Raw genomic sequence first — 24,489 nt, 5'->3', positions numbered from 1 at the left:
TACGGACGCTTGGTCAGGTGCCTTTGACATTGTTATTGACGCTAAAAGTCTCCTTTAGCGTCATATCTGAACATTCTTTGTTCCGGACCGTCACAATTGGTGTCACTTTTGACGCAGTTAGGTTAAGGTAAAGAATGCGTGACAAGAACGGGACAGTTGGGTTTAGGACACAAACCCTGGTCTCCGGGGTGAAAGTCCTGTGTTGTTTGACCCATTCCACCACACACAGAGACACACACAGTGACACAGACACACAGAGACACACACTCACTAGCAGAGACCTTGTAGAGCGTGTTGTCCCACACTCAGGCAAACCTTTGTGAAGTGGTTTGGGGGGGTGGGGTTGGGCTTTAATGCTCTTTTTACAGTCCCATTAATCCGTCTGTTCACAATTTCACGCACAGCTTGGGCCTCGGTGTTATTTTCACAACCTTTCACTACTAATTCCTGTGAATCCTGAAACAGAACACCTTCCCTCCTTCTCCTCCTCCCGGCTGCATGTGTGTCTCTGTTTTCGCCAGGCAAAGACAGCTTTATCTCTGATTCCCCCTCATCAAAGCCAGGCAGAAAGAGGTATGAAAAGCCCCTTCTGGACTGTGGGCTGCATCTTTACGAGACTCGGAGGCGAGGCCGGCGGCGTGCGTGCTCAGGACATGCTAACGCCTGGCTCCAATGTGTTTTGGTGAAAGTTAGTTTACACTGGAGGAGCGACAAGATAGTAGAATCTCTGTTAGAATGACACCGTAACATCAACTTTAGTTACTTCAAGCCATTACCCAAGGTGAGCCAACAGCCAATCATATCACTTGCTGTAACTTGAATGATAATCTCTGCAGAATCTGTAGGCGACGAGATAAGAGGTTCCTATCGAGGTGTTCTGGTTTCAGTTAATAGTGTGAGTAGTATTGACCAATCACATTTGAGGGGGCTTTGGTTGCATGCAGGTAAACACTCTGTGTGGAGAGCAAAAAAGAGGCATTGGCCAAACTGCATTCACTGAACCCATTGGCTACTCTCTGACGACAATGAAGCATTTTATTAGCTTTTAAAAAAATAACATTTTCTGCATTCATATGACGTCATCTTTCAAGTCAAACTGCAAGTGGTCTCAAGTTGCTAATCAGACTGTATACAATGACAATATCTGCTGGCTATACTGCCATTGGCTGCAATGGAGAGATGTCGGAGCAGGGGGGTTTCCCATGGCACCGTGAGCAGTTGGGGGTTCGGTGCCTTGCTCAAGAGCACCTTGGCAGTGCCCAGGAGGTGAATTGGCATTTCTCCAGCTACTAGTCAACTAACACACTTTGATTCATATGGGGACTTGAACTAGCGACCCTCCAGTACCCAACCCAACTCCCTACACCCTTCGCACTTAAGTTGGAAATTTCCACCAAGGCATTGAACTTTTATATCAAATGGTTATAAATTAGATGTATTAGAAAACACTCTGCTCTGTGAGTGAGCACTCAAAGACACAAAGCAGTTATGAGGATACAATTGAACTAATGCCCCCTTGACAAACGTGCTAACATCTGGATGAGGTTGGGGTGGTGGACCGGGTTGCCAGGTCTGTATGACAAAACCAGCCCAATGGGCAATCAAAACCAGCTAAGAAACAGCACAATGTCCCATTAAACCTCCCCAACACGAGAACTCAAAATATGTCCCTGCAAAAACATATTATTACTTATTATTATAACATATCACACTGCTTTTAAAGCCCAACAGCATTACAATAATGCATTGTAATACCTACAAAGTAATACCATGCATGTTTAGTGTACCAGCATTAAAAGGAGTATTCCATAAAGTTATTTCACCTAGGTCCTAAATTTGCTTTGTGTTATTATATACATAATATTATGATTAATAAATTAATTTCTAGAGATACAACAATTCACTGATGCACAAACTAACCTGTTTTGTTATGAACTGTGTACTAGTCCGTTTGCTGCTTTCACTAGAGAGGCAGGTGCTGGGCATGTGGGGTACGTCGTGTCTGTGTGGGTCCGGGCTACCCAACCAGCAGACAAAAAAAATTCACGGGAAAATCCTGGACCTGGCATACCTGCAGGTGGAAGTCGCTGGAGGGAGCTGTGGGATGGGCCAATCAGCGGAGTAACGGTGATAGTTTCAGGTTATAATGGCCACTACGTATCCGTATTAACATGATTGGACATTACTAGTCAGCTGGTAACCGATGATCTATGAGGCAATGTTTGTGAAGCATGAATCAAACAGCTGATGCCAGTCAGCAAAGGGTGACTGGCATCTGCTGCTCTACAATGCTTTATTATATGGAGGTCAAACTGAAAGTGACTGCATCCCAGATGTATTTTAAGCAATATAACTATGTTGCCAGATCTGTTCTACTGGTAATCGGATTCATTCACTGGTTGATTTTTGCAATAGACAAGCTCCTTAATTATTATTATGGTTATGCGGCTGTAGGTTTAGACTGCTGGGGCACCTCTTATGACACACTGAGCTTCTCTAAGGGGAACTGTTAATTTTGTGCAACTGCGCAACTTACACACATCTTAAGCATTACAAGGAGCCCCATCTAGAAGGACGTCATAAGGAGCGAGATTCCAGATTGGCCCATCTGAGCTTTCATTTTCTCAAAGTCAGAGCAGGATACCCAGGGCTCGGTTTACACCTATCACCATTTCTAGCCACTGGGGGACCATAGGCAGGCTGGGGGAACTCTTATTAATGTTAAAAAACCTCATAAAGTAACATTTTCATGCCATGGGTCCTTTAAGCGGGAGGACGACTCCATGTATAATAAAATAGCTGCTGCTGAGCTGATTTTTTATTTGTATTTTTGGGTTTGTATGACAGTTGAGTACCTGAATTAAAATAATAAATCATTTTGGTGCAGAGTTTAAAACCTGAGTTTAGAACAGACATCCGACAGAATTTCCGGCGGAAAGTTTTCAACAATCTGTTGTATTTTATGAGCTTTTCTATGTAAAAATCTGCAAAGTAAGCAGTAATTCCAGCTTTCTATGTTGTTACACATTTCAAGGAAGAAAGAAAAGTCTCACATGTGTCCAACTCAAGGCCTGCGGGCCAAATCCGGCCCTTGCAAATTTAGATGCGGCCTCATAGGATCACAGTCATTTTTGGCCCTCCAAGTTGTGCGCCAAACCAAAAATACGGGAAACTGTTTTACAAACTGCAATTACACAACACAGATTTTGGCAGATTTTGAGACTCACAAATTCCCACACAACCAGCGAGTTTTGACATTCCGGCTGTGTAACAGGTAGTTGTGAGTCGGCTGTGTGGAAGCCTAAAATGTAATCATTGTTTTTCTGGATTTGCTAAATTCTCTGACGGCTAAAAAACTTTTTCATTACTGATATTTTTGGAATTTATGTGGACCAAACTGTAAGTGAGAAGGCAAGTTATATATATATTTTTTTCAATTGATGTGATTCTAATTTTACGATGTGGCTCTTAATGAAATTTTGAGTTTGACAGCCCTGATGTATGTGACTGAACCACAGTAAGGACTCTTGGCCATCTGTCTGCTGGTGGGACCACCATGGCAGAGTGTGTAACAGCGGTGTGCCAGAACAAGTTGTGTGTTTTAGAAGATAATGGGGAACAAAGAAGAAACCATCATGCGTCATGCTTTATTCTGACCTTTGACCTCTACATTTACCCATCCCAGCCTCCTCCCCGCTCTGTCTGCCCTTGTGCGTCTATCATTAACCTCCAAAAAGGCCTTGCACCTCCTCTACATCCCACCCTGGTTTTATGTAGTCTATGGTCACACCACATGGCGCACCATCAAAACACCACTATTCACCAGGCGGCAGATTGCTACTGAAGGAGACCACATACATCCCGACCTTAATGTCTACTACAACTGGCCCTTTCTACCGCCTCCAACATCCTTCCTTTAACATACAAATTGGCTGTTTTGTGTGGCTGAATTGGAGATTAATTGCCCACACCATTTGGCGGCGCTTGTTCAAAAAGACTGTTGCCTTTTTTTCTTTCTCCAGTGTCCCAGTGATTAAGGTTAGAGATTAGGCACTGGAGATTACTCCACACTGCTTTCTTTGTGAGGTTGTGGAGAGGCAGGCTGGATTACACTTTAACATCCTCTGAAGCAGGTGGTTCTCATGGGGACGAGCCAAGCAGCCACTCGGTCCTTTCACTCCACCATCCACAATCAGCACACATCCAACTCTTCCCAGGAATAGTGGTAACATCTGTGAACAACAAGTATTAGTAATATATATGCATGTCAGTGATCCATACCTTCTCCTCTCGGTTCTACCCATAACAACATCAACAACATAGGCTGGAATTGTTAGCTATTTATTTCACATAAGATTACAGTTGTATATTATATCCAAACATTTCTTGATGATTTTTATTTTATTTAATAGAACTGAATAAATGACATTTGAAAACGAAAACAAGAAGTACAAGAAACAACTTAAAGCAGATCCGTCTCTGTTGTATTTTGTCACAGATTTTAATTATTGATCAACACACAAAGTATAATGTAACAAATGACAAAGGTAAACTCGAAAAGGTATTATTGGGGACAGGGTTACCGTCTCTTTACATTGCCATAAAGAACTAATTATACAAAGACTCCTAAATTATTAGAGGGCAAACTATTACATATTCTATACCAGACTATGGTGCAACAATAATTAATAAATTCAATGTGTTTGAGGTCTGAGAGGAAAAAAGTCAGAATTCTGAGACTAAGAATTTTGTCTCTTCTCAGACTTCAGACTTTAAACTTAACTTAAAGAAAAAATGTTACGTGGCCCTAATCCTCTTCCGTACTATCTACTTTCAGGGACATTTTTGCAAAAGTTGCACAGAACATTTTTCACTTGGATTTGCTCATTTGATATCTTATATTATTTATATTTATTTATTTACTATGATTATTGAATGGCAAACTTATTGAACTTTTTAGGCGTGAGGCATAGAGTTGTCTTCTGCCATGTTTTTTAATAGTTTTTTAATAGTTTTAGTTTTAGTTTTAGTTAATAAAAAGGATATTCTGTTTTCTTGGCATCTCTTGGTGGTCATTCTAACACTCCTCGCTGTGGAGCTAAACAATGGAAGACACATTAGAACAATTGAACAATGGAAGACATTCAGGCTACATTTACATTGCTACGTTTTGGTTTAAAAATGAACATCTTTAGCTACGTTCATACACGTAGCTAAACACACGTTTACACCTCGCATTCCCACCACGGAATTTAAAAACACTTGTTTTGGTTTGGAATCTGTGGGGTTTTGTTGGAGTCGCAACACCTTTGGCAAAAATTTACACTGACGCCAATGTTTCGTCGCCTGACTGGGTCATCACGTCTCGTTTCCTGAAACTAAGCAACTAACGTTACCATGGCAACTACCAGCATCGGGCTGAGTATACATGCTGCTTGTTGATGAGATATTTTGGTCTGGGTGTGTTAGTTTTTACGGAGATTAGCTCTTCTACTGGAACTAAAAACATGGAGATTACTTTTGGCTCAGAACTCTGCTTAAAAAAAAACAAGATCTAGAAATGTAAATGAACATTCTAAAAAACAAAGTGTCAATGTTTCGTTTTTTTAAGATGTCTTTGTTCTCATCAGCTGATGGAGAAGTCCACCAACAAGATACTCTTCCCAAGAAATAGTGCTCAATATTAGTTTCCACAACTTTGAAGTAATAAGGCTTCATAAAAAAAAGACTGTGACAGGTGTGTGGATCATCAAAACGTTTTGCACTGTGAATGTCAAACTCAAACCATCTCGCACAAGAACAGAAGTACTAGAACACACACACACACACACACACACACACAAACACACTCTGAAGTTATTGCCCCAAGGACTAGTGGGAGCTAAATAATGGAAACACTCACTACACACACATTTTCCTCAATAAAGCACAACATTGACCCACAGACAATTAAATGTTAAACTGTTCCCAGAAGCAACAGTGTCATTAGTAGATGTTTGAGTGGTCAGTGAACAGGAACTGTGTTAATAGGTTTTAAAATGCAGCTTGAATGTGTGGCTCAGTAATTACAGTCTGCACATTATTCTGTCAAACATTGTTGTGGACATTTCCTCTTCCTCTGCTTTAAATTTCCAATTTAAAGGAATCCAGGCCAACTACACTACACTCCTTACTTCTTCAGAAGGAACTATACATATAGAAAATGGGTTGTATTATATTGTAGTGAATTGAGAACACAGTAGACAAATGCACACTTTTAAACAAGATGCTTTTTCAATTATATATATGATATATAATATATATATATATATATATATATATATATATATATATATATATATATGCTGTCTCTCTATCTATCTGTCTATCTCTATATCTACGTAGAGTTGAGGTGGTTCGGGCATCTGGTAAGGATGCCTCCTGGGCGCCTCCCTAGGGAGGTGTTCCAGGCACGTCCAGCTGGGAGGAGGCCTCGGGGAAGACCCAGGACTAGGTGGAGGAATTATATGTCCAACCTGGCCTGGGAACGCCTCGGGATCCCCCAGTCACAGCTGGTTAATGTGGCTTCGGGAAAGGGAAGTTTGGGGTCCCCTGCTGGAGCTGCTCCCCCCGCGCCCCGATACCGGATGAGCGGACCAAGATGGATGGTTGGATATATACAGTACATCTATGTATTTATCTATGATCTGCGCTATCTACTGCTGAACCCTCTCTCTTGTTTCTCTTAAGGGTCTCAAGGTGGGCTTTGGTCTGTCGTCTCCCCAAGGTGACACAGCATTGTGGGGGAAAGAAGAATCATGGCAAACCGCTGTAAAATAGCGCCTACTTTTTTGTATTATATTCCATTTTTTTTTTTCAAAGCTCTGTGTTTTAGGACTCACCCATCCACTCCAACCTTCTCCCTACACAGATATCCGTCCTGTAGTCATTGGGGTGCTAGTCCGGCATTGCCAGACCTTCCTTCCTTAGGCGCCGCTTAGCCAATGGCTTCCTTGGGTAGGAACTTGTTTTGGTGGTACTTGGAACATGTGTACGTTCAAAAGTTGTTTTAGTCATGCAACTGAAAAGTCCGATTGAACAGGTAACCATAGTCTTCAAAAATCCACCGGAGTTTAGAACGCCCACACAGTGAAAGCGGAAGGTGACGGACATCCAGTCGAAATTAGGGACATCCGGCACCTGAATAATCCCTGAAATTAAACTTTGTTGATATAGACTACTGTGATGCATACAGTAATACATATGGATACACAGGAACAACAGTGCATTACTTTTTGTAGCTATATGTATGAATAATTCATGAGCACATCTGTCTGGTGACTAAAAAAAGTAACAGGTTAATCAGAGGTTCATGCAAACAGTTTAACCTGAGTCCGACCTCTGACACAGTGTGGTCAGTAGCTGTGCTATTCTGTGGCAGTAAACATGTCTGTCCTGGCTGAGGTGCAGGTTACACATGGACTCCCACCCCTGGCAGATTTATGTGTGCTCTGACAGCAGGGGCTTCCACCTGCACAAACACTGTCCCTGACTGCTGCTCATTGTGCTAACAAGACCGGCAGCAGCTCCCTGGACACAACCTCTCCACGACCTGCGAAACTCTGAAACCACAGGGAGTATGTCCCCCCCCCCCCCCCCCCAACACACACACACATTGCTGTACGGCACAAGTTTTTATCCAGTTTTAGGTTTATAGATCTTCATGCCCCCCAAAAATAAAGCAGTTCAGTGGAAGGTGAACCCACCTACACTTAGTTCACAGTGCAAATGTTGCATGTTCATGGAAACCACAAAGTCCAGAAAAACAGATGTTTTTTTTTCTGTCGTAAACCATCATTGCCAGAGTTTGCGGGTCTACGCTCTAGCTGAGGGGAAATGTCAAGATGTTGCTAATGGCTTTAGTTTGCATCCACTGTCTGAGAGCCAAACTGGACCGGGGTAGTTGCTGCACAGATATCTTTTCGGTTGTTCTCTAGTTGCGAATGGTTTGGGATTTAGCAAGCCCTTTTACATTGCCATTGGATGATTTTCAGAATCCTTGCTGAATGATAATGTTTTATGATGACTGTTTCATGCCATTATTATCACTATGTACAAGATCCATGCATGACAATGGTATGGTTAAAGGGTAACTACTGTTTTTTTCATCCTGTCATCCTGATGTCTGACTGATGGGAACAACAATCTTTAAACATTGGTCCAGTATTTAGCAAGATCGTTGCAGTTGCAAAACAATCTACAATATAAGTTAATTGGGCAATTGTCCAGGTTGTATTTACCTTCACCAAAGTGCTTGTGTTGCCACTTACAAGCTCAGATTAATATTCTGAGTGTCTGACAACATTATGGAAAGGATTTCTACAGAGATAGACCTTTAAAACCTATTTGAGACCTTTCTGTTTAACCAGAAACAGCTCTGAAGTCGCTAGCGCTAAACCCACCAGACTCCATTTAAAAAAACTTTTAGCGTGTATAGAACCAACATGTTTTCACATGTAAATCAGTAAACTATGTGTTAATTTCACATTAAACTCTCAAGGGTCTCAAGGCGGGCTTTGGTTTGTCATCTCCTCAAGGTGACGTAATGCAATGCATTGTGGGGGAAAGAAGAATCATTGCAAACCGCCGTAAAAAAGTACCCTCTTTTTCAGATTAAATTCCGTTTTGTGATACCCAACAAACTCAAATACAGTGAAAAACAGTTAAAATGTTTATTACCAACCAGCAAATTGCGCAAATTCATTGGTAAAGGAACCCTGCAACACGGACTATAGTTGCTGATCGGAGTACTTCTGAAGGGTACCGGTGTTTTGTCGAACTCACCCATCCACCCCGACCTTCTCCCTACACAGATCTCCGGGCTGTTATAGAGTGGTAGTCATTGCCGTGCTAGTCTGGCATTGCCAGACCTTCCTCCACACTACTTGCCTTGGGCTACCGCTCTATAACATAAAAAATCTAAATACATTTAAGAAACAAAGCATGGTTACAACAAGACAAATATAGTCAATACTCAATTTGTTAAATTATAATCTAAAATCAATACTAAAGAAGACTTAAAATAGAAGAATTAATAGTTAAGAAACTAGTGTATCGAATTACTGAAAGTTGCACAATAAACAATAAAGTTTTCAGCCCTGATTTGAATGAACTAACCAGGTTTTCAGGGATTTTCTTTCCTCATGTGAGAAGCATAATACCTAAAGGCAGCTACACACTGTTTGGTCCTAGTTCTGGGAATGCTTGCTCTTGGGGGAATTGTTGCATCTTTGTAATTTATAGAGTGTGGTCTCGCCCTATCTGCACTGTAAAGTGCCTTGTGATAACTGTTGTTATGATTTGATACCATAAATAAAGTTGCATATAATTGAAAGATTGTGGTTACAAATTTAAAAAAAAATCTGAACGTTAATTGAAGATGGGACACAAATTTGAATGTGCATGGAAATCTAACAACAACCCTCAACATTCTTACCTTTCACATTGCTACATGTAGAACACACTACTTAGTAATTGTGAGGTAAGGAAATCTAATATGAGTGTACTTCCCAAGGATACTTGTCTGTTTTGTCCTATTTTTTTAATTAATTGTTAATTTTTGATTGTTGATCAGAAATGTTTGGTAACACTTTCGGTGTTGGTCAGTCATAAGTACAACTTGCAGAATGTCAAAAAGTCAGTGCAGTGTCTGTTCTGTTTCTTTTCTTTATAAGTATTTTTTATAAATTGCAGTGTGTTGAGCTCCTTCGACCACTGTTTGATTGACTCAAAATCAAATTCTATTGGGGGTGTTTGATGGCCGAGTGGTTGGGACACAAGCCATGTAGCTGCAATGTCCTGTGTTCATTTCTGTCTGAGGGCCTAGTTTTCTCCACATTTAAGAGTAAGCTTAAAACTGCTGGTGCACTGCCTATGGCACACTGACCTCCCCCCCCCCCCCCCCTCTCTCTTTCCATCTGTGTGCATTCATGTCCCATTAATGCATGTTACTAATTCAGCTTCGTCCCCACAGTCCTTGTGCTTTCTCGCCTCGCAAAATTTCTTGGATTGTGGTGGCACCATAGTTGGCACCTGGATAGTGGCTGCGGCTGCTGCTGTGATCCTGCTCAACACCCACTACTGCTACTAGTATTATTATTATTATAGTTCTATTCTCTGTATTGCTGCTATATGTGCTACTGTCAATCATGTCATTGCAGTTGTTGAGCTCTTTTGGCCACTGTATGATTAAATCAAAGTCTAATAATATGGGGGGTGTTGATGGCCAAGTGGTTGGGACACATGCCATGTGGCTGCAACGTCCTGGGTTCAGTTCTGGCTGGAGGGCCTTTTCTGAATCTCCTGTCCGTGTTTATCCCTCCATTTACCCACAGTTATAATTAGTGAGCCATATTTATTTACTTATTGTAGTTAGGTATAATTTGTGCGTCTCTCTTCTTCTCTTTTGCTCTCTCCCCAAATAGTGGAGGCAGACAGCCACCCATCAAGAGCCAGTCTGTCCGAGGTTCCTGCCTATTAAAAGGACGTTTTTTTCTCACCACTGTTGCACCAACTGCTTGCATGGGGTGAATTGTTGGGTCTCTGTAAATTATAGAGTGTGGTCTAGACCTAAATAGGAACAAAGTGTCCCAATATAACTTATGTTATGATTTGACACCATAAATTAAATTGAATTGAATTGTATTAGTAACAGCCAGGCTACCTGTCCATGTGAAGTGGTGGTGATTGTGTTTACGGTAACATCCATATCCTATCCCTATCTACACTAAAAACACACATTTTACACACTATGCACACTTTTGAAATGTTATGGCACTCTGGATAGTGAAAAAAGAGAAATCGTGAGATCAAACTGAGGTGGCCAGCCCTGAATTTACTTCCGTCACTTGCTCAGTGCGATCATGCTCCTGCAAGCTGTAGAAAGGGACTTTTGGCCAGATGCTTGCAGGGGTCCTGGAGGTGTTAAAAAGGTCATAGTGAGGAGCTGGCCCCATGACACGGGACATTGGGTCGCCTTTAGACTGCCTGTCTGCATTACTGGGACGGTGGAGGGGTTAGGAGCCAGGAGTCATTTGCATTGACCCACAAACACACACATATACACACACACACACACACATACGCGCAAGTGTACACTTATACACCTGTTGCATTTTAAAATACCAAACATAACCACATATGCATGCAAAAATATGTGGTAACACTGGACAAGCTTATTTCTTTCGCAGTAGGTCACTTTCAGAGTAAATAAAGAAATGGAAGAAAATCACATTGACATACTCCGTTAGCCTTTGACCTCTCTGCTTGCCTGGCTACACAGCTGCGTGAGTGTGTGTGTGTGTGTGTGTGTGGAGACTGGCATTGAAATGGCAGGCACTGCTTGCTACTGCATGTTCTTTTTTTGGGTGACGGACATGACAAATTTTTGGCTGTGGATAGAGACATCACTCTGTCATTGACAGCACGCCTCTCTGCCGTTCTCAAAATCTCCGAACAGGCCACCACGGCGTTGTCGAGCCCTCAACAATCAACAAGAGTTCTCACACTCATAACTGCCTCTCCTCAGCTCCTTGACGTGGCTACTACACTATCACTGTCAAAGTCTTGCCACTCAGAGAGTCGTGCACCAATGTCTCACTGCAGAATTGCTTCTTGCCTTCTTTCGCAAATCAACATGTGGCTTTTTTTATAATGGAGGCCATGACCAGCGCTGTAAAATGATAACAGTTAAGATACTTAGCTGGAAGATTTGTCAAGGGAAAGTTAATGTCACCCAGTCGCCATAAAGAAGAAATAGGAAGAAGTTACAAATTCAAAAAAAGTGTTTGTTTGAACTGGTCACCTTACATCTCTACGGAAGAGGGTTAGGGCCACATGTAAAAATCTTGTGAGTTCTGAGTTTAAGAATTCTGACTTTATTTTTATAATTCTGACTTTAAACTCAGAACTCAATATAATTTTTCACATGTGGACCTACTCCTCTTTTGTACATCTCATTATAAAGTACTTAACCCTTGCGTTGTCTTCCCCGTCGACCATGCAACTGTTTGGTTTTTTTTTGCTCCAAAATTTAAAATGAAAACTTTTTTTTTCAACACTTTGGTCGTCTTTGGACGTTTTTGAAGCTTTTTCCGACATATTTGTCACCTTTTTCAATGTTCTTTTACTTTTTCAAATGCTATAGAATTGAACAAAACAACCAAATCCAATGAAAGTAGTGAACTGGTCATTTATATTACTTGTGAAGAGCGTTGTATGGAACTATCCCCATTATTTCTTTTGACAATTTGGTGGCAAGAAACCTTGTATAAAGAAACTTGTTGAAAGCGGGTCAAATTTATGTACCGTGCCATTTGTAACGTTTTCAGTTGTTTTTTTAGCTTCTGGTTCAGTGTGACAAGTGTACCTTGTATTCATTTGTAGTATGGAATTTTTCTGTATTCGTTGCATTACGTGGATAATTGTATTTGCAATGAAAATGAATAAAAACATTGTTAAAAAAAAAGTATCTGCAGTCAAGAAATGAAACCATTTTAAGGCTACTCTCCACATATTACTTACACTCTTTGCTATTTGTTTTCTCAGACCCAGGCACATCAGTCTAATTTAGGCTTTGGTTCAACTGCATCGATCACGCCCTTCTGCCGGTTGCACACATTCCTTTCACCATTTCTCAACCTCAACCTGCTTTAGTTTTCTGAAAGGAAACTGAAGCTCGGCTATGCGCTTCAGTTTCTGATTGATTAGGCTTCTGGTGAGGCAAAAACATGTCTAGTTTTCATATTTGTCCTGTTGGTGCAGGAAGTGTAAGCTGATATTTCACCTTAGAGCCTAGTGATTTCTCCCTGGCCTTAGGTTACCAGAGGGCAGGAGATGCCAGAGGGTGAGAGGATTGACACATGTGGTGTGTGGATGGTCAGGTGGAGAAAGGAGGCACTAATTTAGTGCCGCTGAGTGTCTATTCTGGGCCTGTTGAGATTGCATGTCCCTACACTGGGACTCTCCGCCATCGGTCATTGTATCAATGATGTGCTTACATGCACGGACTATTCTCATCTTAACACGATTTGTTATGGATAAACTCATAAGAGGCCTGGTCATTATGTTTGGCTTTCTTCCACTTTGTTCACATTGACATTGGAATGGCATGCCATGCTTTTATTTGGGTTTTCCAACAAACATAATTGCATGATTTGTTCCACTTTCTCTGTTCAGGTGCCGCCGGAAATTACACCAGATGTCCCTCACCTTCTCTGCAGGGTAAATCCAGACAGCTAGCTAGACTATCTGTCCAATCTGAGTTTTCTGTTTCCACCAAAACAAGTTCCTGCTCCGAGGCTAGTTTGCAGTGCCATTGTGTCCAGTGCTTAGCGCCACCAAAGACAGTGCCAGTAAGTCATGACACAAGACTAATCTTGCATGAACCAGTGTCTGGCTCCAGAGCACACTGTGCGCAATGCTACCTTGTCAAAAATAAAACTATTAAGAAACACCACTGACTGCTGAGAGTAGGTGACGTTGGGGACTTAAAACACCAAACACAGTGGCTTGATGAGTGTAGCTTTCCCCCACTACAGTATGATTAATATGTAAAAATCCATTTGCGCCTGCATGATTCCTTTTATTATTTTTGAGAAGAGAGGGAAGCTTCAAGCTTGTATTCTGACAACTGACACAGGCTCAAGTGACATCACTTACACAGAGAATATCAGGCTCCGTGCTTCTGGAGCCACATCCAGGGCCAAATACAAAGTACTTCACTACACTTGTAAGTAGTCTTTGATTTTTAAAACTGGTGGACTTCCCCTTTACAGTAATATCAAATGCATTCATCATGGTTAATTTGAAGTTGGGTTTGTTTGCTTTGGTCCAAATCAGTTGATGAGTCTGGTTTAATTTCTTTTCACACCTGGAAAAATCCAAGCTTACAAAAATGGGTCATTCCAAATCTGGACGGGAGCAAGAAAGTAAATACAGGAAGTAGGTATTGTGGACTAGTGCATATTTCTTGCATCTCCTTGGTCAAACCAGCTCATTTCATTAAAATAATCAGACATTGTTACGTGAAGCGACCTGCTCTGCTCTGCCAACTGTACTGGTGGCTGGTTTGAGATGCGAGTGATGGACGGTGAGCTTGACCGCTGTCTATTTCTGTGATAGAAACACTACAAGCTGCTACAGTTGGCTGCTTCGCTGCATCGCCGATTGCCAAACACACCTGACTACAGGAGACATTAGCTCAGACTTGCGGAGTACACATGGAACAGCTCCAGAGTTGGATTGAAACATACCGAGACCACCACATCAAGCAGTTCTCGGTGAGCTTGTTTGGGTCACTTTTGGTCTGCAACCGAGCAGGACCAACAAACTTGATCTAAACAAAGAGGCAGGTGTAAAAGCGCCCCTAAACTCTAATTTCTATCTACACAGTTTTCAGTATGGACAGTGGTTGTGAACAAAACAAAGTGATACTTCTTAGCCAAACAGGGAAAGAATTGTATGTAAACCATTTATTCATGAAAACAGGACTCTGTTGCAGGAAAACAGGTTGACATGAACAAGACTTTCAGCGGGGTCTAACCCACAGCCAGCCTTTTAAGTTTAAACCAGAAACTTGGCAATAACAATGTCGTCCGATAGTGTGGCTACTGCATCTTTGATCGGACCATGTACTGTTCTGCATGTTGCCGGTCAACCAAGCTGTGTTGTTTCAGGCCCAATATGGCCGCACAGATGTGACGTTTAAAGCCTGGAGATATTAAAATCATAGGCCTCATTAAGCTCAGTTATTTATGTGCATCCAAACCCCCATTCAGGAACCGGGCCAGTCAGATCAAATGTCCCCGGCGGTGCGGTGGTCGTGAATTGTCGTCTAAATAACAGCAGCTGTGAGAGCCTGTCGAGTCGAGCTGATTGATGTCTTGGCTAAGGATGCTCCTGGATCACAATAAAACTGTCACAGACATTTTATCATCTGCATTCCCCGCTTAGGACATTTCCACACATCTTAAATTTCCATGAGACGAGCAGCAAGACGGACACATTCTCATCTTGCCAACTTGCATACTATACATCCTCTCACACATGCTTCCACCTTCCCTGGACTTTCATTATCTCTATTAATGGCAAGAACTCTAATCTTAAATGAAATACTGTCCCACGTGTTGTGACACTTTTTGCCAATGGCAAAAGGCCGATGGCAAAAAGTGACCAAAGGCGGCAGTGACACCGCTGTGCTCTGAAACCCCTTGGTTCCAATTGCTCATGCTGCGCCACAACGACGTTTTGCTGCTTTGAGCAAAGCAGCATACCGCGTTTGGTTTGAAAGGCATAGTAGTGGAGGGGCCTTACCCCAGCAAGATCAATCTGTCTGTCTCACATGACAATGTCTTGACAAACTGGACCGAAGTTAAGGTCCCGTCCAAAATACCCTTCTTCAGCTAAAACTTGTTCTGAATGTATTTGAGAGCAAACTCATGCTGTTTACTGAAATACACCACAAAATGGAAGGAGAATACAGGTGGTTATGTCTTACAAATACCTGGGCATTATAATAAATGACTCCCTCACCTTTAAGCCTCAAGTGCTTGACCCGGTAGAAAAGCTGAAGATAAAGTTGGGTTTTTATTTTCGTTTCTCTTTCCATGTGAAAAAGAGACTTGTGGCTGCTACTTTTTTCATCTGTTCTGGACTATGGCGATTTGATTTGATTTACATGCATGCCTCTGTTCAGTGTCGTCTTGTGGTTGACTCAGACTACCATGCTTCCTTGTGGTTCATTACCAACTGTAATGCTCAGGATTCACCATTGCGAGTTGTACTCTTGGGCAGGATGGCCCGCTCTGTCACTGGTATAACTGATTTGTAAGGTGATGTTTGGTGTGCTACCTCCCTACATATGTTCTCTTATCCTCCAAAAAAATGGTGGTCGGCACTTCTCATGTTTTCAGGATATAATTTTGGTTTCTGTCCCTAATGTGTGCAAAAACCAGGGAAAAAAAAGCTTTTGTGGATTTTGCACCCTTCTGCATGGAACATGCTGCAGAATGTCTTGAGACTAAATGAATTAACCACGGTAAATGCCTTTAAATCCAAAACGAAAGAAATGGAGGCCAGCTCTTTAAGATGTCAGTGTTTTCAACAGTTTTTCCTGGTTACAAAAATTTGAATTTGTTGTACTGTGAATTGCTTTACTTTGTTTTAGATCCATTAACTTGTTCTTGTGTTTCTTGTCTGTAACTATGTGCCTTTTATATGTTCCTGCCTGCCTTGGCCAGGTCACCCTTGAAAAAGAGATTCTTAGTCCCAGTGGGTTTCTCCTGGTTAAATAAAGGCTATACTAATAATAAAAAAGTATGGATTTTCATGGTCCATATGAAACGATTCTGACAGGATAATTTTTTGCAAGAAGGAGGAGCAGTACATAAACACAAACAGAAACAGTAGCATACAATACACAGGAAAATATAGAGATAGGATTATAGACAAACAAAACAAAATGTATATTTAAATTAATTACACTAAATAAAACAATGATGCTTACAATCATACGCAAACCAGTTGTTACTAAGGGTGGTTATGTAGTGTGTGTATGTAGTATTTATAACTGAAAAAGAAGAGAGAGGAGAGAGTGCAAATAATAATATCATAAATGTTTTTATGTATCAATTTAGGTAACATTTAAGAGGATAATTCCATACGATTTTGAGCCACCATTGTGTCCTAAATCTTCCATGGTGGATCTCCTCTACAGGGGGTTGCTCAACATGATGCAACAAATCCCAACTCACAATACCATGGATAGTGCCACTCAAGCCAGCCATGCCGAAACACTTATTTATGAACTTCAATATTCAATGGAAAATAATGTTAATGATGAAATAGCTTAACATGGTGTAAACTTAAAACACAGCGCTCGTTCGTTCCCCCAGTGTTTTAATCCAAACCACAATCGGCTAAACAACTCCTGCTGGTAATTTAACTAATTGATTTGGTTTGTTCTTTTCCTTGATTACAATTAACAACTCTTTTTGTTAAAACACACTACACACAGGCCTGAAAGACGCACACATACTCCAGTCCCATCAGAGTGAGGGGGCTGAGACTGCTGGACAGGCACCTAGAGCAGTGGGGGGGGGGGCATGTCTTCAGCTACCAGTCTACAGTCTGTACGGGGACCTGAACCATCGACCCTCCAGTTACCAACCAAACTCTCTGCGGACTGAGCTGCTGCTCTTGATGACCATTGACACCCGCCAACCCGCCAAATGTCTTGGAGTAACTAACTGTTACTATTGACGTAAAGTTACTAGCCAATTTGGCCAATGATGAATGAATCAAATAACACTGTGTGTGTTTGAATCGGCAGTTTGACTCAGTGTTGCCAGATGGGTTTGTTTCCCAACAAGAAATTTGTGTATTTTGTGTGTGTTTGGCTTGGAAACCTAATCTTATCTGGCAACACTGCTTGTAGTACTGGTGATCAAAAAACTGAACATAAAGCCCTGGATGTAATGATCATTGCTAGCTCTAGACTTGTGTTCTTCTCTTCCGCTTTTAGACTGTCATCTCTTTTTTATTGCTGTCTGAATCTGTTTCCATGCAGGGAAATCACCTCTTGTAACATGATACATTGAACACTTGAGGGTGATGCATGGACAGGGCTGCTGTGTAAATACACTTACGTGGATGATTTCCCCCAGTCTGCAGGCCAGCACGGAGGGGATGTTGCCACTGATACGGCTGCTCCGTACAGTCTGCAGCCATCCTGGGTGGGCGAGGCCAGCCATGCTTCAACACGATAATCTCCAAGACAGGCTCAGCCCTTTGTTCCTCTTCAAAGGATATTTGAAAGGAAAAATATCCACCTCAGGTTTTACAACCAGAGTTAACCCCTCAGACAGAGCAGATAAGTCCCCTCACCAGAGACCAGTATCCAGAGTCCATTAAAGACGCTCAATGGTCGGATGACAGTTTCACTTTTTTTTTCTTTCTGTTTTGTGTCTTTGATGTCTTACTGTAGCATAACTCTGAGAGTTAATGTGGCTCTGTTTGTCTCATTCTATCTTACAGAACTGCATTGTTACTCAGAGGGACATTATCTGACTCCCTCTGCTGACTGGCTTTTACTTCATGTTCCACGGACTAAGTCTGAACTTGCTTTTATTTTTTGAATTTTAGAATTAGATCTTAATTTAGATAGATAGATAGAAAGATGTATAATGTCAATATATGGAAATAACAATATATATAGATAGATAGATAGATAGATAGATAGATAGACTTTATTAATCCCAAATTTTGAAATTACTCTGTTACAAGCAGCAAGTTATAAGGTTACACACATACTTACACAATATTTACAAATAAAACTTGCTAGAAATTTACTAGAAATAATGAATAAGATAAAATGAAATAAGATAGCAACTACTGAAAAAAATATAAGTAATGTAAAAAAGTGTAGAATTAAATTTACAATCTACTAATCAATCACAAACTCATCAGACATTACAATACAGAGTCCTCAATCAACGGGGGGGGGGGGGGGGGGGTCGGTGGCGGCAGAGCCATAAATTCAGTAAATTCATTTACACGTCCATGGTGAAATATCATAGAGGGCTGATGCGGCCCGTTTCATTGAGCTCAGTGTCTCATAGTCTTTTCCCATTCAGAAAGGAAGACACTCTAGAGATAACCTAGAGAAAAACTGCTTTTTCATTTAGTGCTCCTGACTTCTGGAACAAGCTACAGCACTTCCTTACAATCAAGTCACTTCTTCCCTTTTGGACAAAATGTAAAAATCTGGTTTTTAACCTTCAAACTTCTACCTGTTCTACCTACTTTACATAGTGATGTTGTTTTGTCTTAAGTAATTAACTCGATGTCATTGCAAATGAGGGCTGTACCTTAATAATTTCCCGAGAATAAATAAAGGTTGAATGAATGAATGCATGACTGTATGCAAATACTCAGGCACACAAGAGCAAACGGGGGGACATGTGGGACATGTCCCCCCTCACTTTCACAGAGCACTATAAAGAAATATGTGATAAAACAAAGTGCTGGTTTTCAAGTCATTGAAAAATCTAGGATCTAAATCCGGGGATAAGAATCACATCAAGGGCCAGACATGTAAAGTTTATTACTTTTATTTCATGAAAAAGTAAAACATTGTTGACTGTATGTTATTGTCTCATATTGTCTTCTATATTCTGTTCAACAAAAAAGTTGAAGAAAATGCCCAAAAATATCGGAAAAACGTTGCAACAAGCGTCAAAAATGTCGTAAAAGGCTTTAAACACGCTGACGAAAGCACAAACAACTTTGTAAAAAGTGACAAAAACTCTGTGGGACAAAATTAATTGTAAAACTAAGTAGATATGGGCCTTGAGTTTTGAGCTAAATCCAACTAATGCTGCATTACATAAAACAAATTGTGTGCTGTTTCTTGGTTCTTATTGATGATCAGCTGGCCTTCACATAGTCAACAATCATAACATCAAATTATGGATGTGGATGAGCAATACACTCAAATGAGAAAAAATTATTATCTTTTTGCACATACTTGTTTCATTGTCATGGTCCGCCTTTAGTGGCCAGTTAAAATGTTAGCAGGTCTTCCATTGGTGCGGCAGTAAATGGTCGCACCAACACATGCATGTGCATGAGATTCACCCTGTGCCCTCAGCTCAACACAGCGCATTGGAGGTCAGACAGACCAAGGCCATGACAATACAACTAGACAAACATGGACCTATCCTTTTAACCTTTGACCCTTCCCCGAGCCTCTAACCCTGACCACGGGCACCAACAGAGAAAGAGGGGTGGAGGGCAGGACAGAAGGAATTGGGGATGGGAATTGATGAGAGCTGCTGTGGAGGACGTTAAAAGACTCTGATTTGAGGTTTGAGATTGATCTGATGATGTGCAACCCGTTCTTACTCCCAAATTGTCAAATCTGGGTTCAGGGTCAAGGTCAGAACGCAAAAAGCACCCTTTAGCATACTTCAACTACTCAAAGCGCTTTTACATGGTAGAGGAACCACTCACCATTCACACACATTCATACACTGTGGCCGGGTCTGCCGTACAAGGTGCCACCGTAAGAGGATGCATAAAAGACCGAAAAAAGGAGGTTGGTTGGGGTGGGGGATGGGTCAAACTACACAGGACATTCACCCAGGAGATCGGGGTTCATGTCCCATTTGCATCACTGAAAAGGGCATCTGTAAGCCCACCCACCATCTTTTCCTAAACCTAACTGTCCTGTGTCAGTTAAACATACTTCCCGACCCAGAGCGTCCATTTATGAGCACCAAAGGCTCCTGACCAAGCGCTTGTATTTGACGCGTTGGGATGGGATGTGTTTTGATGTAAAAACCTTGAGAGCGGGAACAAGTAATAACTCTGGAAAGTTAAGAGCAACTTCTCATCAACCTTTGTGAGATAAGATGTAATTAATTGTATTGTATCATGGAAAGGAATGATTTGTTTGATATTTATTTATGTAATTGATGATTTTAAAAAAGATGGACATATAACAACGGACACATAACACCGCACAACACACCAACATTAAAAATCACTGAGAATAAAAACACAAGGGCTTGTTTCTATTTAAAGCCACTTAAATGGAATTTGGCATTGGCATTTCTTTAAACCAATCACAAACATCTTGGGCAGTGCTAAGCACCAGACGGCACCATGGTGCCGCTGCAAAATAGCCTCGGGAAGGAACTTGTTTTGGTGGAATGTGTAGGTTCAAAAGTTGTTAACCATACTCATCATTAAACTCAAAGAAAGCGTACGGTAACGGATTTCCGGTGGAAATAACTAATATACACTTCCATGAAAAAATGGCCATTTGGATTGAATTTTGAGAAAACAGCTTGAAGAGAGGAAGTATTTAAGTGAAAAAAATTCAAGACATTTTGGAAACATTTTGTACTTTACAAACACATTTACATCCATGTATGTTTGTAAAAGCAGACAAAGACGTTTCCTTTGATTACACATACACTAGTTGTACACACTAAACCTTCCTCAGATCCTGTTCATTTCTGGAAACCTAATAAAGAAATCTAATCCAATCATCTAATCCTCATCAGAACCCATTAACTTAAATGTTTGTTTTCATCTTAAAGCGGCACTTATAAAAGGCCATCATTTTGTGACACCCACATTGGCGTTTGTTTCCTCATTCAAATTAGACTGAAATTTTTAATTTTAATCTGTGTATTGATCCCCTATGGGGAAATTACAATTTACACTCTGTGTCCACACATGGTTAGTTTACACACACAGTCCTGAACTACACACACACTAATGGAGAGACGTCAGAGTGAGTGGGTTGCCAGCCGAACCAGCGCCCTGAGCGGTTAGGGGGGTACGGTGCCTTGCTCAACAGCACCTGGCAGTGCCCAGGAGGTGAAGTGGCATCTCTCCAGCCACCAATCCACATTTTTGGTGGATATTTTTGGTCCATACGGGGACTTGAACCAGTGACCCTCCGGTTCCTAACCCAACGCTCTACGGACTGAGCTACTAATGTGGAGAAAACTTAATTGTAATTTCTTGGTATGAAAATTCAGTGCTGTGTAATAATGTATAATATTGGTGCTTATTATTATTAATCAACTGTAGTCCAAAAATATCAAATGGGGCCCAAAAACACAAACGTGAATGTAATTGCAGTGCACACACTTGACCTTTGACCCCTGCATCCTGGCACATTGAACAATATTATCTCCCCCTGGTTCAGTTGTTGCATGCTGTACATGTTTCTTTCCACAAGCCGTCACTCTGATGAACAGCTGACTCCTGACCCACAGTGTCAGGTTCAATTCTATACAATAACCCAGTAACACTGTCTCTAGACAGCACCTGTTCTCTGGTTCCACTTATTATTCCATTTATTTAGTATTTATTCACCATTCTCATTCTCATTTCTTACTTATTATTTGTTGCTTATTCATCATTCTCATTCCCTATTCCAGAGCGGTTCATACTGTTCATACTGTTCATATTGTAATATCATAACATAATACTATTTATCCCAGTATCCTTTGCACCATGCTCCACATTTAAGTAATTTTTATTGCACTCATCATTGCACTCAGGCCTCTATATTGTATCTGTTTAGAGTATGTATATATTAGTGTGTATATATTGTTTGGTTGTTTTGCATGTGTGAGCGCATTGTGAGCAAAGATGTTCCAAAGTAAAATTCCTCGTATGTGTCCTCATACCTGGCAAATGAAGCTGATTCGGATTCGGATGTGTTATACACGGTGACATACATACCACGTGAACACCCCCCCCCCCCCAGGCTGTCCTGGCACAAGCAGGGCTACATGTCACCATGACATGCAGACTAATGCAGGAACAAGCAGGACATGGATTAGGCAGAAATCCTTAATGGGATTCCATTATGTTGCTGCTGTTGGAGACCAGGCAGGTGTGCTGCAACAATGAGCTCTTGCAAGTGGAAGCAGTGTGTGTGTGTGTGTGTGTGTGTGTGTGTGTGTGTGTGTGTTTGTGTGTGTGGGTACATGTGTGTATGTGTGTTTAAGAGACTGTCCCGAGACACGCTCCCATAGGTGACTGGTGCAAGCAGCAATTACGACTCATTTTTACATTTATGTTGACAGGGCCGTCTAGTGGCTGTAGTAATTATAACAGGAGCAAAGCAGGACGGAAGGTGACAACGTTTCGTAAAAGCACCAAATTCATACACAGGACTTTCACTCAAGAGAAGGGGATTTGTGTTGCGTTTGAAAATTGAAGAAAATGGGCGCCCAGATAGCTCATTTGGTAGAGCGTGCACCCACATGAAGGGGTTTATTCCTCTGTTTGAATCCAAACTTGCGGAAATTTCCTGCATGTCTTCCTCCCTCTCTCTTTCCCCTGTCATATAAAAGCTGTCCCACAGATCAAAGGCAGAAACACCCCAAAGAAATGATAAAAAATGATCTTTAAAAAAAAGAAAAGGGTGGGATGCGTGGGATTTCCTCCTTTCTGGTCTACATATTTTCTCTGCCTACAGGTGGGGACAAAATGTAAATGTAAATGTGCTGTATTTATATAGCGCTTTTCCAGTCTTAACAACTGCTCAAAGCGCTTTTACATCTACAGGAAACATTCACCAATCACACGCAGTCATACACTTTGGCCGGGGCTGCCGTACAAGGTGCCACCTGCTCATCAGATAAACATTCACACACATTCACACTCCGATGCGCAGCACCGGGGGCAACTCGGGGTTCAATGTCTTGCCCAGTGAGCCACAGCCGCCCATGGCCCATGGCCTCAAAGTGATCAATGCTAATTCACCAATAAACCATTTTTTTTACAACCTAAAATAGAAGTATTTTGAACTAAGTAAAGCGCTGTTACGTGAACATTCAATAGTGCAACAGAACTAAAAAATCAGAGCTGCTGGTTGTGTTTAGCGGCTACAGAGCTCCAGCACGCCGGCTCCCAGCGGTGGGTGTCAATAGGGGACTGCGAGCTGGCTACAGAAGCCGCCGGATGATGGTCCTTTCAAAGGCCATGGTGATGACAGTTAAATTTAGGCACCAAGTAAGGAAAAAGATAGTGGTTTGGATTAAAACACTCCTGAGGAGCAAATAACCGTTTCCTGGATGAAAGTATTTCATTTTCGCCGCACAGTGAACTCCGCTCTCCGGCTTGTAAGTGCTGTGTTTTATGTCGACACCACATTGTGCTATTTCATTCTGAGATTATTTTTCATTGGATATTGAGGTGCATACATGTTTTGGCATGGCTGGCCAAGTGACTCTATATCCATGGTATTGGCAGTGGGAATGGAAATGTTATTCTTGCATATTTTGTTTTGTTGAACATGATCAATAACCCTCCCCGCTTTCATACCCTGTGTGTAAGTGTGACATGACATCGTCCTGTAATAATGAACATATTTAAGCCATAAACTCAACAGTGATGTATTATCAACTTATGAAGTTGATATGGTGAATAGGTTAAAGGGTCATTTTGTTGTTGTTTTTTCTTTCTATTAGGCACAAATGCATTTCCCCATGTCTTTGAGTCTAATAGACTCATGTGACCAAAAAATCTTTAAAATTGTTCCAGTGCTGAGCGAGAACGCAGTGACCGTCTGGTGCCAACCGAGCTGTAATGTAACCTGTATTTACAACGTTTCACTACCGGGATTGTTCAGGTGCCGCTGGAGGTTTAGCCAGGTGTCCCTCATTTTCGTCCGGAGGTTCATCTTCTTCCACTTTGTTTGTGTTGGACGTTTCTTTGAACCAATTGCAATTGCCTCGGGCGGTGCTAAGCAGCGAGCCCAGCCACAGTGCCACTTCAAAACAGCCTCAGGAAGGAACCTGTTTTGGTGGAACATTCAAAGTTCAAAAGTTGTTTTAGTTGTGTAACAGAAAACTCAGATTGGAGAGATAGTCTGGCTAGCTGTCTGGATTTACCCTGCAGAGATTTGAGGAGCAGTTAACT

The 24,489-nt window shown here is 41.4% G+C and overlaps 2 long non-coding RNA genes across 2 annotated transcripts in view; one reads left to right on the top strand and one right to left on the bottom strand.

Annotated features, from left to right (window-relative positions):
• LOC116691164 (uncharacterized) overlaps positions 1–24,489 on the top strand; it is a 631,246-nt gene that overhangs the window by 352,344 nt on the left and 254,413 nt on the right. The gene's annotated exons all lie outside the window — the stretch shown is intronic.
• On the bottom strand, positions 5,080–23,810 carry LOC116691165 (uncharacterized). The gene is made up of 3 exons (XR_004332443.1): positions 23,669–23,810; positions 13,497–13,499; positions 5,080–5,090 (listed from the first exon to the last, which is right to left on the bottom strand). It is a non-coding gene; the product is annotated as an uncharacterized LOC116691165 (long non-coding RNA).

This window comes from Etheostoma spectabile, chromosome 6 (genome assembly GCF_008692095.1).
Source record: "Etheostoma spectabile isolate EspeVRDwgs_2016 chromosome 6, UIUC_Espe_1.0, whole genome shotgun sequence".
Taxonomy (NCBI): domain Eukaryota; kingdom Metazoa; phylum Chordata; class Actinopteri; order Perciformes; family Percidae; genus Etheostoma; species Etheostoma spectabile.
Note: the sequence above shows the minus strand (reverse complement) of the source record. Positions and strands in the feature narration are given on the sequence as shown.